This window comes from Lonchura striata, chromosome 4 (assembly GCF_046129695.1).
Source record: "Lonchura striata isolate bLonStr1 chromosome 4, bLonStr1.mat, whole genome shotgun sequence".
Lineage (NCBI taxonomy): Eukaryota > Metazoa > Chordata > Aves > Passeriformes > Estrildidae > Lonchura > Lonchura striata.
In genome coordinates this window covers 50,534,881-50,554,601 of record NC_134606.1, presented here as the reverse complement: position 1 = coordinate 50,554,601, position 19,721 = coordinate 50,534,881, and the positions used below count along the sequence as shown (strand labels likewise).

The window sequence follows — 19,721 nt, the reverse complement described above, 5'->3', positions numbered from 1 at the left end:
TCATTAAAATTTTGCTCAACTCAATGAAAATCAATTCTATGCTTCATTTTTTGAAATGACATAACTTCTGTTTATGCCCTCTAATCTGCTCAGAAACACCATAGCACTTTTGTGTGTATGAAGCTGTAAAACTATATAGTCTCTTATAATCACAGCCAATATGACTTTTATGTTCTTGATACAATACAGTAAAGAATTAATAGAAGATAGAACATGATCTCTGTGAAAATAAAGGTCTAAACTACACTTTGAATATTTATTTCATAAAACTACCAACAGGCTGGTTCATGTTCTGCTTCAGTAACTTCTCCTGAAGAAAATATACTTAAAAACTGATGAGACTTTTCCTTTTCATATTTGTTTTTTCTGTCTGTGAAGCTTTAAAAAATGAAATCCGTAATGAAATTTTCTCTGTAAACCTAAGAATTGAAAGCTAATTTTATCTTACCTACATGATGATTTCATCATAAGTATCAGCTATTATGTTGTAATGGCCAGTCAGATTTAGTACATAACTCTTAATCCATGATAACCTTTAGTAGACTTTGAAATACTAGTTATATCAAAAGAATTTGTAAAGTAGCTGTTTTTACAAATGTTAAAGCTATATCAGAGTTGTTTTTTTATTGTTAATCATGCTGCAGGGAGTAAAAGTAATTTGGCTTTCTAAAGAAGGCACAGCATTGAGTTTAAGTATGAAATGTTTTATTGCCTCCTGGTAGAAATATGGGACTGCAGCACCTAGGAGATCCTCATAATGGGTTTTTAACATTCACCACCATTTTTCTCCCCTTTAACCTCATTGCTTGTGAAAAAATAAAATTAGGAGAAAAAAAATCTCAGTTTCTGGGGGTGTAAATCAAGTCACACCGTGCCTAAAAGTGTTTAAAATAGGGATTCAAGATTCAAACTGGTCACAGGAAAGTCAGTTGATTTGAAGTGGTCTGCAGGTTTTCCCTGGTGTCTATTATGACAGGGACTACAGAAACTGAGGTGACTTCTCCAGAGACGCTCCTTTCCCTGGAAAAGTAAATACCAAATATTTAGTTGCCAATATTTCTATATTGCCTGGAACACCAGTTTGTACAAATATGTTTATACTTACCCCTAGCAAGGGCCTGCAGCAAGGGCAGCCCCATTCAGGGGAGATGACAGGAGCATGCAGCCAAGGGAGTGTAACTCCTCTCACCAAAAAAGCCTTTGAGCATCACAAGATGGGCTTCTTTTTTTATAGTGCCATCATTTTAATTAGCGTAAGCACCAAAATTATCTGATAGCAGTATTGTAATGACCTCAGCTAATGCACTGGTTTTAGCACTGTGTTTTAAATGATATAATGAATCTAGATGTGGCATGAAAATATTCCAACAGGTGTTTTATAGTGTTTCTGTATAGATGAAACTACAGTTATAGTAATTAAAATGTTCTTGTAAGCTAGTAGCATTCCAATCCTCCTACCCCTTACAAGACTATTTGGACTAGTGTTAGATTTTACTACTGTGATTCTCAAGCATGTGTTTTTATCCAGACCAGAACATGATCCACTTTTTGTCTAGTTTAATCAGTCTCCCAGGAGACCCCCTGACCTGCTTGCCCAGAAAAGTGAGAAAATAGAAATTCACTTGAGAGTCTTGTGACCTGGAGTCAGAAATCAAACTGCAGTATCTCTCAGGAGCACTAAAATTCACTTTCAAGAAGCCTAAGCTTCTATTAGAAGGTGAGACCTGAGACAAGCAACTCGTAAATAAAACAAATAAGGCTACTTGTATGCTGCCACTCCAAATTAATTGACTTCAACAGTGGAAGGTACTTAATGGAGTTGCCTAGATTTTGGATTTGGAATTGCACAGGCTTTTTGTGCACTGTGCATTCTGTTTGTGTTACGGATCTGTTTGCTATCAGTGGATAGTGTGGCCACTTGCAGGTAATTTTCAATATTCTCCTTTGATTTTCACCTCTCCCATTTAGTGGAAAACACATTACTTTTTTAGCTTGATAATAAAATATTGCTTTCAAGGTAAGTGACATACATCCAAAGATAATGCTTTAGTGATGGTGTGCCCACTCATGGAATCAGTTATGTATCGAAAGAGACATATGCTAATCAAAGGAAGAATTAGAAATATTTTATCCTGTTTCCTGTGGGACAGCAAGCATCAATCAGTAGATCTGACCCAGAATAAAGTGCAGTGATTTTTTTCCTGCCGATTTTAAAAGTGAAATTCCCATCTTCTTAATTTTATGGCGGTAAAGACATAGTACTGTTGAAGCTAGATAAAGTATTTATGGAGTAAGGCAATAATGTGAATAGGAGTGTCAGAATCTAACCATTTAACACTAAATAATTAAAAGTGAGATCATAATGAAATTCCTTTCTGCCTACAGGTGGCTATTTTTTTCCATAACCTTTTTGTTAAATGCTAGGAATAAGATGTAAATAAAACAGGCAAAGGCATTAAGTTGCATTACAACTGCTTTTAACTTTAATGGCATTCCCTGGATATGAAATAACCACTGTTACTTACAACTTGACCTCTTTGATCTGGTCATAACTTAGCCCCTTAAGCTAGAAGGTAACACAGACAATTAATTATACCTCAGCACTGTTTTCACAGGAGACTTGTCCTTCCTAATGTAGATTCAGTAAAATTGGTAATGTTTGCCTTATTTTTTCTTTTGCATAAGTAGGGTGGTAATTGATTCTATTTATGCTTTTTAAATCAAAGATGAAATAAGAATGTTCTTCCTGATCCATTGCCTATACTTCTAGGACTTAGTTTCAACTATTCTCCTCTTACTCTAGTTTTACTCTTTGCTCTCCGATATGTGCAAAATATACAGGAAAAAAAAGCTACACAATGAATTCAAATATTGCCTAAAGCAATCCAGGGGCATATTGAAAATGTGTGAGTGATGCATTTATATTACAGTTGGTACAGATAACTGCTTGTGATTTCAGTTTTACAGCAGATTTTTCCTTGCAGCGTGGTGTGGTTATAAGCACTATGACAAAAAACCATTCAGAAATTCAATCTTTCAATTACATTTCCTATTTTTTCTACCTATATGGGGCTTTCCTTTTTCTCTCACTTCTTACTAAATTAACTATGGAACAGTATTTCTCTAAGTTGCTACCTGTAAAAGAACCCAGAGATCTCCTTCCACCTTCCATGCTGCAGCTCATCTTCAGGGAAGTTTCTCTTTCAAGGCTGTGTGAGCTTCCAGGTAGTAATTTTTTTTAGTCTTCTCTTTGTTAAAAAGCTGACAAACAGGGCCACCAAGCACCTTCTTTCCCCATACCCTGTTACACGTCTGTGTCTCTTGATGCAGAGCATCATATGAGGTGGTGCCAGAAGATGCCCAGTTTGCATCTACCTTCTACTGGGATAAAATATTTCAGTGGGAGTCTCATTGTCTGAGACATTTATAGCAAGACTGACAAACCATTAGTAAAATAAAAAGGAGGAGTGTATGAAGTTCCTCAAAACCACCTATAGTAGCAGGGGGACCTTAGCAACCTTACCCTTATAAAGTATGATCAGATAGTTGCTAAGATATCAGATATGGCTGGATGTGGTGCTTGCCTGCAGGCAACTTGGTTCTGCAGATGGGGACAAGAATGCTTCCCCCTGCCAGTCCTCTGTGAAACACAGATGGAGCCCAGAGAACAGGAAGGGAACCCTCCAGTCATCCCAATCGTCTCCAAGGAGGCAAGATGTGTGTGGGAAGCAAGAAGGACTCATTAGAGACTGCAAGGTGGTTTGCCACTGAGAGCAGGAGGTAGCTGGTGGCAGAAGAGAGTGCCGGGAGGAATGTAAGCGGGAGTCCAGGCACGTTTGCTTTTTTCAGATTCTTGGTTTAAATTTGTGGAAGATATTAGGCTTCAAATAGGGATTAAATGAGGAGAAGACACAAAAGGGTCTTTGTAGATCAAGGAGTAAGCAAATCACTTTCAGAAAGCTGCTTCCTTTAGAAAGAGGAAGCAACAGTCAGTCTTCAAATATAGAGGCTTTCTGCTTCTAGGAACAGTAATTTTGAGTACTGTTAAGCATTGCCCAGATCCCAGAACTTTAAAATTTAACATGGGGTTTGACACTTCTGAAAGTTGATTTGTTTACAAAAAGAACGTGTATTTTGTCTCTTACTCTTGAAAAGGATAGAAAGGTTTCAATGAACTATTGTGACCAGCCACACTTTAGAAAAAAATACACAGTTCACCTCAGTGTTGACTGTCCCTCCAAGTCTGTCTTTGGAGTTATTTCAACTGTGATTAACATTTCCAATTATATTACAGTTGGAAGGATAAAACATATCAGTGAAAGCAGAATAAAAGTGCAGGGTGACCTGAGGACAAGAAAGTAGCCACGCCACATGGAATGAGAAAGAAATTCACTAAGAAATATCTAAGCTATGATGAAATGCCTTTCTGTCCACCCAGAGCAAAATGCACATTTCTATTGCTTTTAATCTGGAAGGAACTGAGACACAAGTCACTGAAATGACAAAGTGAAAGGGCAAATATGGAGAAATGTCCTGTAAACATGGAACACAAGGAGATGTCATTTACCATGGAAAACTGTCAGAAGCCTGTTGGAAGGCAATTTTTAGTGGTCAATTTGTATTTCTTATTTGTTTTTATTTTTGACAGAAAAAAACCTATGCTTTTCTGTATTTATCGAGGAAGTACAGTTCTAGAGGGAAGAACAATAAATTTGGGTTGAACTTAAAAGATTTAGCATTTAGTTTGATTTCTGCTTCAGAATGTAACATAGAAATAGGATAAATTAAAATTTCATTTAAAAATTAAATCCTTTATTCAGAGAATACTTCAAAATGACATTTTGACATTATAATTTCTCCACTTTTTATTTCTTCCTTCAATAGTATTCACCAAAATTCACACAGTTTAGTAAAGCAGTTTTAGTTTTTTCTGCAGAACTGCATTTTTCTGATGGAAAATAATTCCCTTAAAATTTTCTGTCTGTCTCAATTTCAGTCATGTATCTATACTATCCTTCCACTCATGTAGAATTGCTCCCTGAAGTATATTTTACCAATGCTTTGTCCAGTCTTGCTATAAATGTCTCAGACAATGAGACTCCCACTGAAAGATTACGCCACTGTCTAATAGATTTGTCAGAAAGATTTTCCTGAAACTCAGACTATATTTTCCTTGTCTTAATTTGGGATGTCGTGGAGCAGCTCATGAAATGCAAGCACAGTAAATCACTTGAACCAGATGGTCTTCATCAGGGGGTTCTGAAAGAAATAAAGTGCAAGAGAGGGAAGATACTGGCAGTAAATCATTAAAAAGAGCAGCTGTTCATGTTAAAAGGGAAAATCCAGCCTGTACTTAGAATAGAAATTATTACTCTTTTTTAACTGAATAAAAGATCAATTTCAAGAATAGCAGCCTGATGAGCTTAATCTCAGCTTCAAGGAAATTTACTAACAATCTAACTACAGTCCAAGTATTAGATAATTATAATTTTAGACCAAACCATGGCATCTCCTACAGGGGTAAATAATGACTCTCTGGCATGATAGGAATCTTTGGAAGAAAAACAGCCATAATTGTGTAGGAAATTTCATTCTAGAAAAAGATTCCTAACTGAATGGCTCTAACATTCTTGCATTTTTAAAGAAGTTTCTGGAAAGGAGTTTCTAGAAGAGGGGTTCATTGGAGAGACAGTTTGCTGTTACTGAGCTGGATGATGTAAATCCAGTGCTAACATCTTGGGAGGCAGCAGGGAAGGAGTTTATCACACCAGGTGTCCAAACCTGCAGTAGTAATGTCTGTCATCATAAGATATTTATTTCACTTTAAAATGCAGTGTGCTTGCATTACAATAGGCAGGGTGAAGGAAATACACCAAGCAAATGGAGCATGAGCAAGTTAAGATTTGTGATGGTCCCTTTTTCTCCTCAGCCTCCAAAAGAGTCCTTTATCTCAGGCAGCAACCACAGGAAATTTGGGACATCCTGCTCTAGTTTGGATAAATTTTCCATAAGTGGAATTTAATAACAAATAAACCTCTCCCTGTGAAGTTTATGTCATTATCTCATAGGTAACTCAAAATTTGGTGCAAGAAGGGTATATTTCTGTTTTCTTAAGAAGCATGTATTTGTATGAAAAAGCGGGAGCAAGACAAATTGGTATTTCCATACTGAGATGGGGAATTACATTTAGTACTATTCAGATCTTATCTCCAATTGTGTTAGAAATTTAGCACGTATTCCTGGGGCTTGAACCACCTGTTGAGAAAATCTCCCTGATTAGTGTTGCATGAGCAATGAGTGAGTTATAGGAACCGAGCTGTGAACAGAGATAGCAGAAGTGGTCAAAGAAAGAGAAACACAGAGAGCAAAAAGCTCTTGGGAATCTTGTAAAAAGCCAAAGCAGACTGATAGTTTTAAAAGAGTTATTCATTCATCTGAATGCTTTGGGCAAGAAAAGGTAAATTATTTCTTTTCTGCGCTGTGTCATTGTAGTGCCTACTTGGTTGGTTTAGATTTTCTCTCTGTAGGTCTTATTCATGATGGCTCCACAGTTCTGTCCTGCTAGATCCATGTCAGCAGGACCAGGCATCAAAGGCATCTGCAAAACTTCCTTCATGAAATTCACTTTGTCTTCTGTAGGCATCACGGTTTCAGCCCTGACTCTGGCATTTGCACTAGATAAGGTCTAAGTCCCCATAGAGAGTACACTGGAAGCCCTGTGTGCAAAGACTGATCTACAATCTAGATAACCCAGGAGGATATATCTGAAGGCCTGCTTTATTCCTGCAGAAAGGGCTTGGGGGAAAGGGATTGTTGCCAACGCTAGCTCCACCAAAGGTTTTCCTCAAGAAAACCCAGAAGGCTGCCCCAGAGTCAGTACCAGCACTATTCTTATAGCACAGATTTTACTTGTGGTTATTTTGACTTCAAAACTGTCAGCAAAAAGAGTGGAGAACTCCACTCTAAGCATATTGCTGAGAGGATTGCTACTGAAACCTTTGAAAGAAATTTTACGCTGGCTTAACTACTAGAAATGTATCCAAAGGTTTTTCTCACTAGAAACTCCTGTATTGTACAGCAGTACCTTTTACCATTCAAAATAACCATTAAAAGATAGATTCCTACAACTTCACAAGTACTTTGGCACAGCACTGCAGTATTTTACACCTGCCTGCCCTTCCACAAAGTGACAGAGCTGCAGTCTCAAAGTAATGTATAGTTGAGATACTATCCCTGTATTACCTTGGCTAAGGATTCCTCCACAAAGTAGTGATTTTAGTCAGCTTGCTGAGACAGTCTTCCCTTCCCACTACTTGCTGATACCCGAATGCAAATCTTTATAAGTCCAAATTTTGGGCCATTTTCCACATAAATCTGAGTGTATTCTGCTTGGATTTAGTATTATTATCATTGAAATCCATGTGCAAAGGAACTAGACAAGATAAAATAAGACAATGTTTTCCATTTTTGTGATTTCTCAACATGATGGCTAAATCTTAAGAACAAAGGAGACAAAAAAAAAAAAAAAAAAAAAAAAAAAAAAAAAAGAGAAAAGTCCCTAGGCAATGACAGTTTCTTTTGCCAAGTGTAAAAATTCATGTGAGTCACCTGGGACAGGTGTGCTCTGTGGTCTTCCTGCAGCCCTAGTGCTGGGTTTAGCTCAAGTGAGAGATGATGAAAGCTATTTTTGGAAGACTATGAAACCACTCACTCAAAACTTTTGAGATGTCTCAAAAAATATTTGTTTTGCTTTGCATTCATGTCTTTTTGAGGTTTGCATTTCTACAGAGCAGTCACTATACTGTGAGTGCTGCAGAAATCTCTCCTTTGCATTGCTGTAGGACCTTAGGTTGTAGAGATATTCAGAATTTACCATAAAATAGCTTTTGTGTCCTCTAATGATTTTTGGCATTAATTATGCTCTGTTCTCAGAGATGTTACCGGGAATTTCTACCAACCTATCATAGAGTGTCAGACATATAACACAATTGGCAATTAGTGTTTTGGGGCATAAAATGGGTTCTTCCTGGTGTCTAGATGCATGGTAGGCCATTGAAGATGATATAGAGTTATGCTGTCAATTTTCATTTACAGCTAAGTTGTTCATATTAGGTTGTGTCGCTGCCTTAGTAATTAGCATAATTTTAATCTACTACTTTGCCAACATATTACTACTGTGATATAAAACCTTGTTGGTTCATGTCTCTTTGAAGATTGCTCCCAGAGTTGTCCCATATTTTCCTTACAGGAAAGGAAGACTTGCCTTGCTGTGGTTGGCTTGGAGTATTGTGGTAATGAGATCCCACCTTGGTATGGTTCTTCTCCACTTAACTTAGAGCAAGTTTTCAGATCCAGAATTCTCCAGGGTTAAATAGACAATACACAAATGTGTTGAAGACCTCACCACTTTCAAAGACACTGAAAAAATCTTTGCTTGGAAAGAAAAAAAAGATAGGCTTCCAATATAGGGATTATATCATGTGAAATAAAAACCTTATGCTTTTTTGCCCTTTTTGTAGCTAAAACATTAGTGGATAAAATAGGGGATCATATTCCTCTTTTGAAAAACTTACGACTTAGAGATTTGAAGAAAAATCAATGTGACATTTGAATACACTTTGAAGTTCTTTCACAGCTTGAAACTTCACAACTTTTGTCTCTCCTTTTTTTTTTTTATCAGCTGTATTCATTACATTTCCATATAAAGCAGCCTCCTTGTTGAACACCATCCCTCTACCTCTTGCTCTTTTCCTCTTGCTCACTCTCTTTTCCCATTTTCCCTCCTCCTGGCACTTTGCTCTCCAGGAGTACTTTCTCTCAAAGGCAGCAACACACCATTCAATTAAAGCTCCGGCCTTTGTAAGGACAGATAATAACTTTGATCGCTGCATTTGTATAATTAAGGGACAGGCCTCTGGTTTAAAGGGGCTCCTGTCCCTCCTTTGAAACAGCGAGAGCGTGATGAGTTTTCCACGGTGGGAGAGTCCCAGTCTCCTTTGGAGTGACATCTATCTGCGTCCCCCAGCCTGCTCGTCCCTGTCCCAGGGCCAGCGATTAGGCAGCACCCCGCTGGCTGCAGATGGAGTGAAGCAGAGCGATAAGGGAAGCTCCTTTCTGTCCTGCCTCAGATCAGCGCAGGGAGAGCTCCTCTTCACAGGCAGCCCCAGTGTAAGCCGTTTAAACAAGCGTGCAGGAAATATTGGGGTAATTACCAAGCGCAGGGAGGGGGTCTCCGGCTGTCAGCAGCATTGAGAATGGGTTCGAAAGCTCGCTCAGCAGATTAATTGATCCTTTTTCTGCAGCCCATCTTTTGAATAATTCTCGCAGCAGCAGCACATAGCCAAAAGTTGAGAGAGTGTAGCGTGCCGAGGAGAGGCATCCTCATCCACAGACGTGCATATTTACTGGTGTCTGCATCAGGCTTTCTTCTCTGCCAGAGCATTAAGAATTTTAGCGATAATTCATGCTTGGTAAATTTGTTTTCTGTAATAAGATCAAGCCCACAAAGGGAGATTGAAAAGCAGCACCGCCTGCGCTTTCTTATCAGCAGTGATGCCAGCTAAGTACTGGGATCACAGGAAGCTGCTCCGAGGTGCTCTCGCCTGCTACTTAATTCAGTTTACTTAGAAAAGAGTTTGCCACAGTTTTAATTTTGGGTTTCGCACCAGCGAAGCAGCCGCCAGTTCAGTGGAGCAGTGCTGGCCAGCGGGCCCCCACGGAGAGCGGCCAGGCTCCTCTCCATCCCGGCAGGCCACTCAAGTAGAACATCGACCAAGTGGCAGATTTGTTGCTGGGGAGATGAGCACCAGCCTCTTGGTTCCGTCTGCCCCTGTCCTCACTCTTCCCAGCTGGTAGAGGAGGGAAACTGGCAGTGAAAATCTTGATGCTGAACCCACTTCTCACATTTGCCTGGCAGAGGATGCTCCAGCAGGAGGAAAATGGTGCGTGGTGCATTTGTAGAGGTGCACGTGTGTCTCCTCTGTAGCTGCATTAGCACATGAGCAGGTATTCTGTGCCTAAAGCAGAGAAGAATGGGGCAGCAAGGAGAGCTTGCAAGTGGTGCTCTCCCAGGTGGCTAATATTGATTGCTTATTTAAGGAATATAGAATATTGTTCTGTGATTTAGATGCTGTGCTGCAGAGAGGATTTCAAAACTCTTTATTAGCACCATCCTAGCAACTTGAGGTACAGCAAGTGTCAAAAATGTCCTGATCTAATTTTGAATACCTATATTTGGGCAGAATGATCTAGTACCTTGGCAGCTTCTGTCAGGGCACTGTTCAATTCAGACTGCATTTAGTTGGCACACAAAATTGCTATCATACTAAAATACAGTGAAGAGAGCAATTAAAATCCATTTCTATGATGGTTGTCAGCTTCTTCATACAGGACTTTTCTAGTATTGTAGAAGCTCTCTTAAAAGCCCAAAATTGACAAGTTGCTGTGTGTTTTCCCTGTCTCCATTTTTTCCTGCCTCCACTAGTGTTATTGGTATATCTGAGAGTGTTATATCCCTCAATCACAAAATACCAAGGGCCAGACTTTTGCAATTAAATTGCAAACATTTGTGCAAAGGAAACTGTGTGCTGAAATTATGTGGGTTTAAGAGACCAAAGATCCATGACTCACAGGAGGGCAGATGTCCAATCTGTCACCAGCACATGCACTTCTCTTCTGTAGGCACAGGCATCCACATGGAAAATCTGCAAGTGCTGACATGCTCAGGGTCACACTACAAGGCCCTGTGTTCTACATAATGCCCTCAGCAACCCTCATTTCTTGTTTGGTGTTAAGTTTTCAAACAGAAAATTCCATGTAGGGTAGGCAGATGGATTTAAGAAAATTGCTGGGACTACTGTTGGCTACGTGCTTGTACACCTCCATCCTTCTGTCCTATAAAATGGTGAGAAACATGTCTGGCTGATTTCACAGAGTCACTCTCAAGTATTCTTATATGTTTTGATCCACAGGTCCTAACGTTTCTTCAGCCTTCGATGTCATGACTAAATAGAAAGAATCACAAATCTCATTTGACACTACAAATTTCACCTGTGTTTGCACTACAGAAGGGTCCAGTTTCATTCCATTCAACTGCACTCCCATTTACATCCAGGTTTACCCTTATATCTCAGGGACTCGGATGCTTACAGAGCAAGAAATGACAGGTTATCTTATTTCCTGCCTGTTTTTGGCCATGATTTGGTTGTTGATGAGTAGTAAAAGTAGGTATCTGCTCAGGCAGAAGGCTGAGGACCTGTCAGCCACTCCAGCTAGCTCCAAGGGTAGTGACAGTTGCAGGATTTCACTTCCCAAGGCTGTCACAGAGAAGGAAAGCACAGAGAAGAACTCTTAAATAAACTAACCACTAGTCATATGAAGAGATTTTCAAAAGACCAGTGGAGAAAATTGCTTTTGCTGTGCTTTTTTAAAAATACACTCATACTTGTGTAAATGATCTTTTGCAAGTAAACACATTCCTAGACCCCAAAAAAGGGGCTGTGGTTTTTCTGTGCTGAGGGTCTGGATGGACCTGTACTGACAATGTCATAGGAGCCAATTTTGTTTTCAAAAGAAGGGTGTATCTACAGCTTGCACTCTGTAACATATGTGCAAATAATGTCCTACTGTAAGTGTATACAGCATAAAGGAAACCTTTGGTACCTTCTTGGAATTTATCTGTAGCTCCTGAAACGTGCCCATTCTGAGTAGAAGAAATAAGGCTTGAAAGCACTCCAAAGAACTGTGTTGACATCACAGCTGCTGTTTTTAATACCCCACTGTGCAGTGTAGCATCCTGAAAGAGACTAAAAGTCTCTGTCCATCTACTCATGCCAGATCCAAAGCAGGTGGCTGTTAGAGCTGTCTTTTTCCGGTTGCCAGGCTTTCTTTTGGGGCTCCATCTTAGAGCCAAGAGCAGCCTCCAGTGGGGCTTACACCAATCATTTGCTCTATTTATATGTAGCTAATTAAGTGATAATCCTAAAGAATCAGGATACATGTGAGATAATAATTATTACTCACTAAGCACAAGCTGAGCAAACTATTTGTTTGTTTCTTTTTTTTATGCCCATATGTGTTATAACTGATGACTGAAAGTTTGTCACTTCACCTTGGGATGTAATTATGCTGTCAAAACTGGACTTAAAGATAGAATGATTTTGGTTGATGGAGGAAAACCCCAAAGTTTTGGTTTAAGGGAAGCTGTAGAGCAAAAAAATCTGTGGGTTGGACCTAGCTGTGACATCAGAAATACTTTTGAGTTCCCTATCAATGTTAAATGCTGGAAGAACCACCCCTGGTGACAGGAGAGGTTCATAGATCACTGGTACAGCACTGATTAAATGGCACAGCATCTCTACAGATGTGTGACAGTCCCCTGGTGTGGCTCCTTCAGAGCCCATTTTAGGAACTAAACCAGGAAGATGTGACCCACCATGGACTTTTCTCCGAACTATTCTGTGATGAGAAAGGAGTACTGAACTGCACTCCTGCATGCATGCATGATGGTGTCTGCATGGATGGGATTGGTCTTTGGGTTTGAGCCATTACACTGTCAGACCAGGTTAAATGAAATGAGGTTTTTAGTACTCCTTGAATAAACAAAACAAGTATAAAGTGTGCTAGGATACACCTAACTTAGATTCTCAAAGTTTTTTGTATGATCAGCAAGGTTGTAAAAGTGCTGCTTTTAAATTTTTAGCCACCCTTTGATATCTCTGTAGTCTCAGGTTCATTCCCAGGGTTAACTAAAGCTTAGTTCAAGATTCTCAACACTGTCAGTAGTGGGATTATCAGCTGGAAGTGGTGCAATAGGGCACTTTGAAAGGTGATAATTTGCAACGCTTTGCATGGAAAAAACTCTCCATTTCTTCTTCCTTTTCTTTTCTATGCTGTCTTCACTGCCTTGGAAGAAGTATGGCTCAGGAAAGATGTCTTAGAGGTTTATTAAACCATATGGGATCCTGTACTAGGTAAACCTTTGGTGATTCTCACAAGATAAACTTCATCTTCAATCTAATGTAGTTGTTTTGTAGATGCTTTTTGTTTTAATAACTTTCTTGTGTTTTGCTTTAGAATAGCCTATTACTGAAGCTGGGAATTTTTGGTTGTATGAGAGTGTTCTTGCAGGAAGAGACTACCTCCTGCAGTGATACAAATGTGGTGGGCTTCAGTTTTAAATTATGATTTATTGCAATTCCTTTGATTTATATTGAACATTTTAATGTACAAAAATAAGAGCAAAAGTTTTATTTCTGTTTGACCTCATGTGATGAATTGTAATGAAAGGAGTTTGAGTTTTTAAAATAGAAGAGCTAAGACCAATTAATTCCATTGTTTTCCATATTTATTTTCCCTTTTATTTCTAAATAATTTATCAGTTGGAGACACTCCATGTGAGAGAAGAAGGTACCCTTTCTGGAGCCAATGGGAACAACCACCTATGATTGTTATTGCTTTAGATCAAGTGCTCTAGAAAATAACCAATCCTGTGTGCATGGCAACTCTTTTAGGGACATCTCAATAAAAATATATAGAAGGATCGACAAGATGAGCAGAACCAAGGTTTTCAGTCTTTTTACATGGGATATTCAGCTCACTGACAGTTGGAGCTACACTGTGCCAATGAGTTTGCAGGATTGAGACCTCAGCTAACAAGCTGTGCAGAAAGTAGGAAAAAAAATCATTCTTAATTTTGATATAATCAGATGAAAGACAGAGTTTGTTTTTTTGTTTGTTTTTTGTTTCAAAATAAAAAAGGGATAAGAGGAAAAGAATAGGGAAATTATAGCTGAAGAAAAATCAAATCATGAGAAATTAATTTAGCAATCAGGAAAAACCCCCACAATTTAGCAAGGAGATGATTTTTATTTTAACATTAGTTTACAAAGATTGATGCATATCTTTTGAACCTGAAGTTGCTACTTTCTTCTGTTATTGTAGTCTCAGTCTCTTGAGTCATGCAATGCAAATCTGTTACTTGAGATTCAATGGCTTGCTTAAAAGGACACTCTCAGTTCTGTGGTCTCTTTGCAGTGGGTCATACAGAACCATTGAGTTTTTGACAGATCCCTGGAACAGAAGGTCTGTTTTTTCAGTGTAAAGGATAGGCCTTTTGCCCTGATTTGCGTTTGAATTCTGCTGCCCATCCAGTTCCTCTCTGCCCTCACCCCTGTCTCTCCTTGGAGCATCTCCAATTTCAATTTCTAATTCCTGTGACATCTATTTCAGGTAAGCACTGCCTTCCAGTGTACTGCTGGCTCAGTGCTGAAAAAAACACAGGAGAAAGGAAAAGGGCAAGGCTGTTTGAACAGAGTTCTACCATTATTTTTACTTGCAGTTGCTTTAAGGGTTATTTGTAACAGTAGTACATATAACATTTTTAGGACATGATAAGTCATCAGTGGTGTATTTAAATTGTGTCTCACAACTTGACGTGGAAACCTTGTGCATGTGTTTTACATGCTTATAAACTGCAGATCATCTTGCTGCAAAACAGAGGGATATGGGTAGACAGCCATCACATAAAAATCTGACAGAGTGGTTCTAGTGAAGTCCCAAGTCCTTGTTGGGTACCATTTTACCCTCAGAGGAGTCTCACTGAATTTTTCTAGTGCCAGGAATGGCCTGTAGGCTTTCACAACATCTTTCCTGCAGGAAGATTTCACAAGGGTGGAATCAGAGTCATGATAGAACATCTCATTCTTCAGCATTTAAATTTAATCAAGTCCTTTTTTCTCTGCTGAAGACCTCTTAATTGAAATAGAAAGTTTCAGAAGCTAGTTTGTTTGGGGTTTTTTGCCTGTCTCACAGCCACTGAGTTACTATTTCTACTTGGTTTAAATAGCTAGAATAATGAGTGAATGCTGTTTAGGGGTGGTGGAAAGCAATGGGGGCAACCACAGGAAGCTCTCCAAGCTTTTCTCAAACTTGGCCTTGCATTTATCTCTGTGAGGCTGGACCTTTCAGTTTGCATCATTGTGCCATATCTCACACAAAATGATCCAAAACAAGTCAAAACAAATCAACTTCCCTTTATATGCAGCACTAAAACCTAAAGATGCATCATCCCAGACATCAGAGAATGGCCCTCTGCTGAATGTCCCTCCCAGGAAAGGTTGTGATGAAGGGACTCCGCAGTCCCCACACCTCTGCTTTTCTGTTTAGCAGAACCAGACATCCCATGCTGTCTGCTGTGGGCCAAATAGTGGAGGGATCAGTGTGCAGTTATGGCCTAGAAATTATCTGGGTGAGCACTAGCAATATGTCTCCTCATGTGAAAGTAAGATAATGATAATTAAACTGAGCAGTGCATCCTTTCCACTCCACCAGTACCACTGAGCACTTAAATCAGCTGGGATCCTGATGTGCTGCTAAAGAGCTTAGTCTGACCAGTTTATGCTTTTTATTCATAACTTGCACCTTTATGCAGAGGTGATAATTTCCTAATAAATAGCAAATTCAACCACATTATACCTGTCAGACAGTTGCAAATACCTTGAGACGCTATTACACAAAAATGATTGTGTATTCTCTATTTTGGGAGAAAAACAGTGTGTGTCAGATTAATGAGGTTATGAGCAAGTGAGCAGAATAAACCAGTAAAATGTAATTAAGCCATTTAGCACTCCATAAAAACAGGAACACATAAAATAGTAATGTGAACCACAGGGTGCAGTTACTTACCAGCCCGAGTATGTCAGTAGGACTTAAAGGCACTCTCTCTTTTTATGTTTTTCCCACTTTTGAGGCAAAAAAAAAAAAAAAAAAAAAAGAAAAAGTTCAAATCACTTAGAGCTTTTAAAGTTGTCTATCCATGTGCCATCCACATTGTATGTTATGCTCTCCCTCCCTACCTGTTTTCCCCCTTAAGGTTTTCAGCAGGAGAAGGATTTTTTGAAGAAATCACTTAATTTTTTTTTCACTTTAAAGCTGCAGACACTCCCACATCTTTAGGATTTGTTACCAGGTTCTCCCTTATGTAGCAGAAGCTGTAAACTCATCAGGATGCAAACACATCAACCAAAATTGCTAGTGTATGACATGCTTTGGGTTTTTTGCTTCTGTGTAAGGCGCTTCATTAGCAATGCCTGGACAGCCGAGCCCCAGGAAGCACAGGACTGCATTTTGTGAGACAGTGAGAGGGAGTTAATATGGAGTTAATTTTAGGACTGAAATAGACTCTCAGAGATAACCTACAGCAGGTGATGTTCAGCAAAGATATTTTCATTGCAGAGAACAGACATTTCAAATAGTTGTCTATCAAGGGTGGTAAAAGTAGATTTCCATTATGCATAAAGCCATTCTAAATGCCACTATGCAAGAGGAAAAGGATCAAAGGGAGAGAGCTTAACATGCTTGCAGAGTGTGTTAGATTCACTCTAGTGGCTGATCTTCCAGAATTTAATAAATTACTATTGCCAGGAGCTAATACAAATATAGTCCCTCATCTAGCTGGAGTAGTAGATGTTCAGATCATGCTTCAATACCTGTGGGGAATTACAGCAAGGCATGGGAAGACAAGACGTAGGAGGGGGAGGAACCAATGTGATAGCCAAGAACTGCATCCAGAAAGGGAACTTCTGGAAGAGACACAGGATATGATGTGCCAGCAGTGGCTGGATGTGACAGATCAATGGCTCATGTCCTACAGAAGCCTGGATGTAGTGATGGCCTGAGGATTTACATGCTTTGTGATAACAGCGAGCTAAGGAGGTGAACTTCAGTAAACCCAGAGACATTCTTTGGCAGATTCTCATAGGGAGGAGTACAAATACAAAGAGGAGAGCTGCAAGTTTCTACGGGACGAAACACAAAAAGCTGATCAGAAAGCAAGCCATGCCAATGTGAATAAAATAGAGTGGTTGTAATAAAACACTAGAATGCAACACCAGGAGCTATTGAATGATGTGAAAATCAAAGAGAAAGCATAAGCAGAAACAAGGTGTTGAAGGCTATAAAATAATACATGGCCAAATATAGAAATTATCAGAAAGACTAAGGAAGAAATGGAATTACAACTAGTAATGGACATAATAAACATCATAATACTTCTATAATTATAATTCCTTTATGGGAGACATGGTAAAATACAATCTCGTGCCTTATGCAGGCAGGAGTAGAAACATTTAGCTTGTTTCTTTTTTAATGTTAAAAAATAATGAGTTTGTAATTGCACATCTGATACGATTAACAGCAGTTAATGAGAGGACAAGAACTCTGGCCAGATAGTCACAGGTCAGGTCAAATAACACTTAGAGTTAGTGTGCTGCAGTCCTTAGGCTGGCTGAAATGTATCCTTGGAGTATTTAAGAGATTAGGATGAGCTGTTGCTGGGTAGTGATTAACACTCTGTAGGGAAGGAAGAATTCCAGAGGAATGCAAGAGGATGGACATAATTCTTTTTTTTTTTTTTAAAAAGGAGGGAGGCATAAAAGAGAAGGGGAATTAAAGACTAACAAGATGATTTTCTACACCTTAAGAGAGTGTAAAGATCTTTCCTGCACTGAGAGGCTGCAGTGATAAGATACTGCAAACATGGATTTACAAGAATAAATCATACTGGAACAAGGCCTTGATGAGCAGTGTTGTATCTCCAGTGGGTACTGTGAGGAAGCAAAGGATGTGACATCCAGGCTTTGGGCCCATTCCCTTGTGTCATGGCCCAGGCAGAACTACAATCAGGGTGATGCAAAACTGAAATTGATAACACGGTGTTCCAAAAAGACCAGTGCCAAGTTTAAGTGTTGCCTCTGTTGAAGACTGAGAACCCTGTGCAGAAATGGGAAATGGGAACAGGCTGCTCAGGTACATGGCAGAGGTGTGACTTGGAGCTCTCATTCTGCATTCCAAGGAATACACTCCAAATGTGGGTCCCCAAGGCAATAGTGGCAGCTTCACAGGGAGCTTGTGGGGCTGGCTCTTTTTAAAGTCTTCTTGCTCAGTTTTAAAGAAATGTGAAGGTCAGTGGGAGTTGCAAGTATGTTAAGAGTAAAAAGATAGCAAGGAGCACGGTTGCCCTCTAAAGTTTCAAATCCTTAGTTAAGGGGGCAGAAAGTTTCCAAATTCTGGGTGATGCTGACCTTCTGAATGTGTGGCTTCAACTTTTTACTCATAACTTCTATTTAGACTGCAAAAATTAAAAAGACCATTTTTTAATAAAATAGCCTGACCTTGTACTTACACAGACCTTTCCTGAGTTAATTCCTATCTTAGCAAACTAAAGAAACTCTTCTAGAGTAACCCCCAATTTATTGATAACATTTACAAATTTAGGAGTCTAGCACAGATATTTCTTAAATTGTTTCAGTGATTATTAAAAATGTCAGCTTAAATTCTACTCTGTTTCTGACTTTTAATTCTGGGTATTGTTATATAATTTCATTTATCAAAGTTTTCTTTCCTATGACATAAACACATAGATCAAGTTATCCTTTAACCTCTTTGAACAGACTACATGGCTGTCTTGGACTGTACAGGTTTCCTTTCCAATCCTCTAATGATTCTCACTGATTTTCTCTGAAGCCTCTCCAATTTATCAACATCCTTGATGAATCATGGACATCATATTTCATTCATCATATAAACTCCCAAACATGAAGCTCTTGTGCCAAATCCAGACTTAATATAATTCCCTTCTGCTTGCCTGCAGAAATTTTGTTGTTTATTCTTCCAGGGACAGTATTGACTCTTTTGGATGCAGCATCACACTGGCACTCATATACTATTATTTGACCACTATCATTCCTAAATTCTTTCTGGGGATCCTGAAGGGAATTCCTGCTATCCTGTAAGTATGTCCTACACTTTTTATTCCTGGATATATTCCTTTACATGTAGCTGTATTACAGCATTAAGGATTTGCTCTTTTTTGTCCAACCTAGCAGGTGCTTTTCTTTTTTATCAGCCATTTTTGTTGTTTAAACTGTGATTTTCTGTGATCCTCCAGAGCATTGATAAAATTGCTGAACATATAAAGGCTAAAACCTGATTGCTGTACAGCTCTGATAAAAATGCCATCTATCATTGATGATTCTCTAATTTGAATCCATTAAAAATGTGCTGTGCTTGTTTTCCATTGCTCTAAATTCTTGGTCAAAGTCCCAGACCAGCCATCAGGTCATCCTGACTAGATGCTGTATATCATTTGTGACTTACTGAGAGGGGAGATGCCAGTCTGCAAATGATTCTGCTGTGTGACTGAACGAAGTCGTGCTAAACACTTGGGAGCCAAAAGCAAAGCTCACACCATACATGAGAAATGCTGTGTGTTGGGGGAGGGATCAATAATTACATTTTAGTGTTGCAGTGCAGTGGTACGTAGTTCATCTTTGACTAGTTTCTGTGAAGATCAATATGAAATTTGAGTGAATTAGTGTGGCTAAGTGTTTGCAACTCAATAGCTGTGAAATTATGATAGATACCTTAATATTACTGTATTGGCTTTCTAGAACATCCCACAGAGGTTTTGGTTGTTTTCTTTTTTTTTTCTTTAAATCACTTTACTTACATTCACAACCCAGTTCTGAGTCAGGATATGAATTTTCCTGATACATTTCTTCTATCTATTTATCTGCTAGACCTTCAGGCATTATCCTTAGTAGTAAATTTATTTAAAGAATGTAATTAATTCACTAATATTTATGTAGCTTTCTGAAAAAAAATATTGTATCGTCTGCCTTGATCTATTTTTAGAACTTGAAAATTAAAATATTTAGTTGCAC

General features: G+C 38.9%; 1 long non-coding RNA gene across 1 annotated transcript in view; it reads left to right on the top strand.

The window, feature by feature from the left end:
- The first annotated feature begins 18,769 nt into the window (after positions 1-18,769).
- The window catches only part of LOC110481587 (uncharacterized), a 41,609-nt gene continuing 40,657 nt past the window's right edge, over positions 18,770-19,721 (top strand). The window contains exon 1 of the long non-coding RNA XR_002467274.1: positions 18,770-18,787. This is a non-coding gene — a long non-coding RNA (uncharacterized LOC110481587). The remainder of the gene's footprint in view (positions 18,788-19,721) is intronic.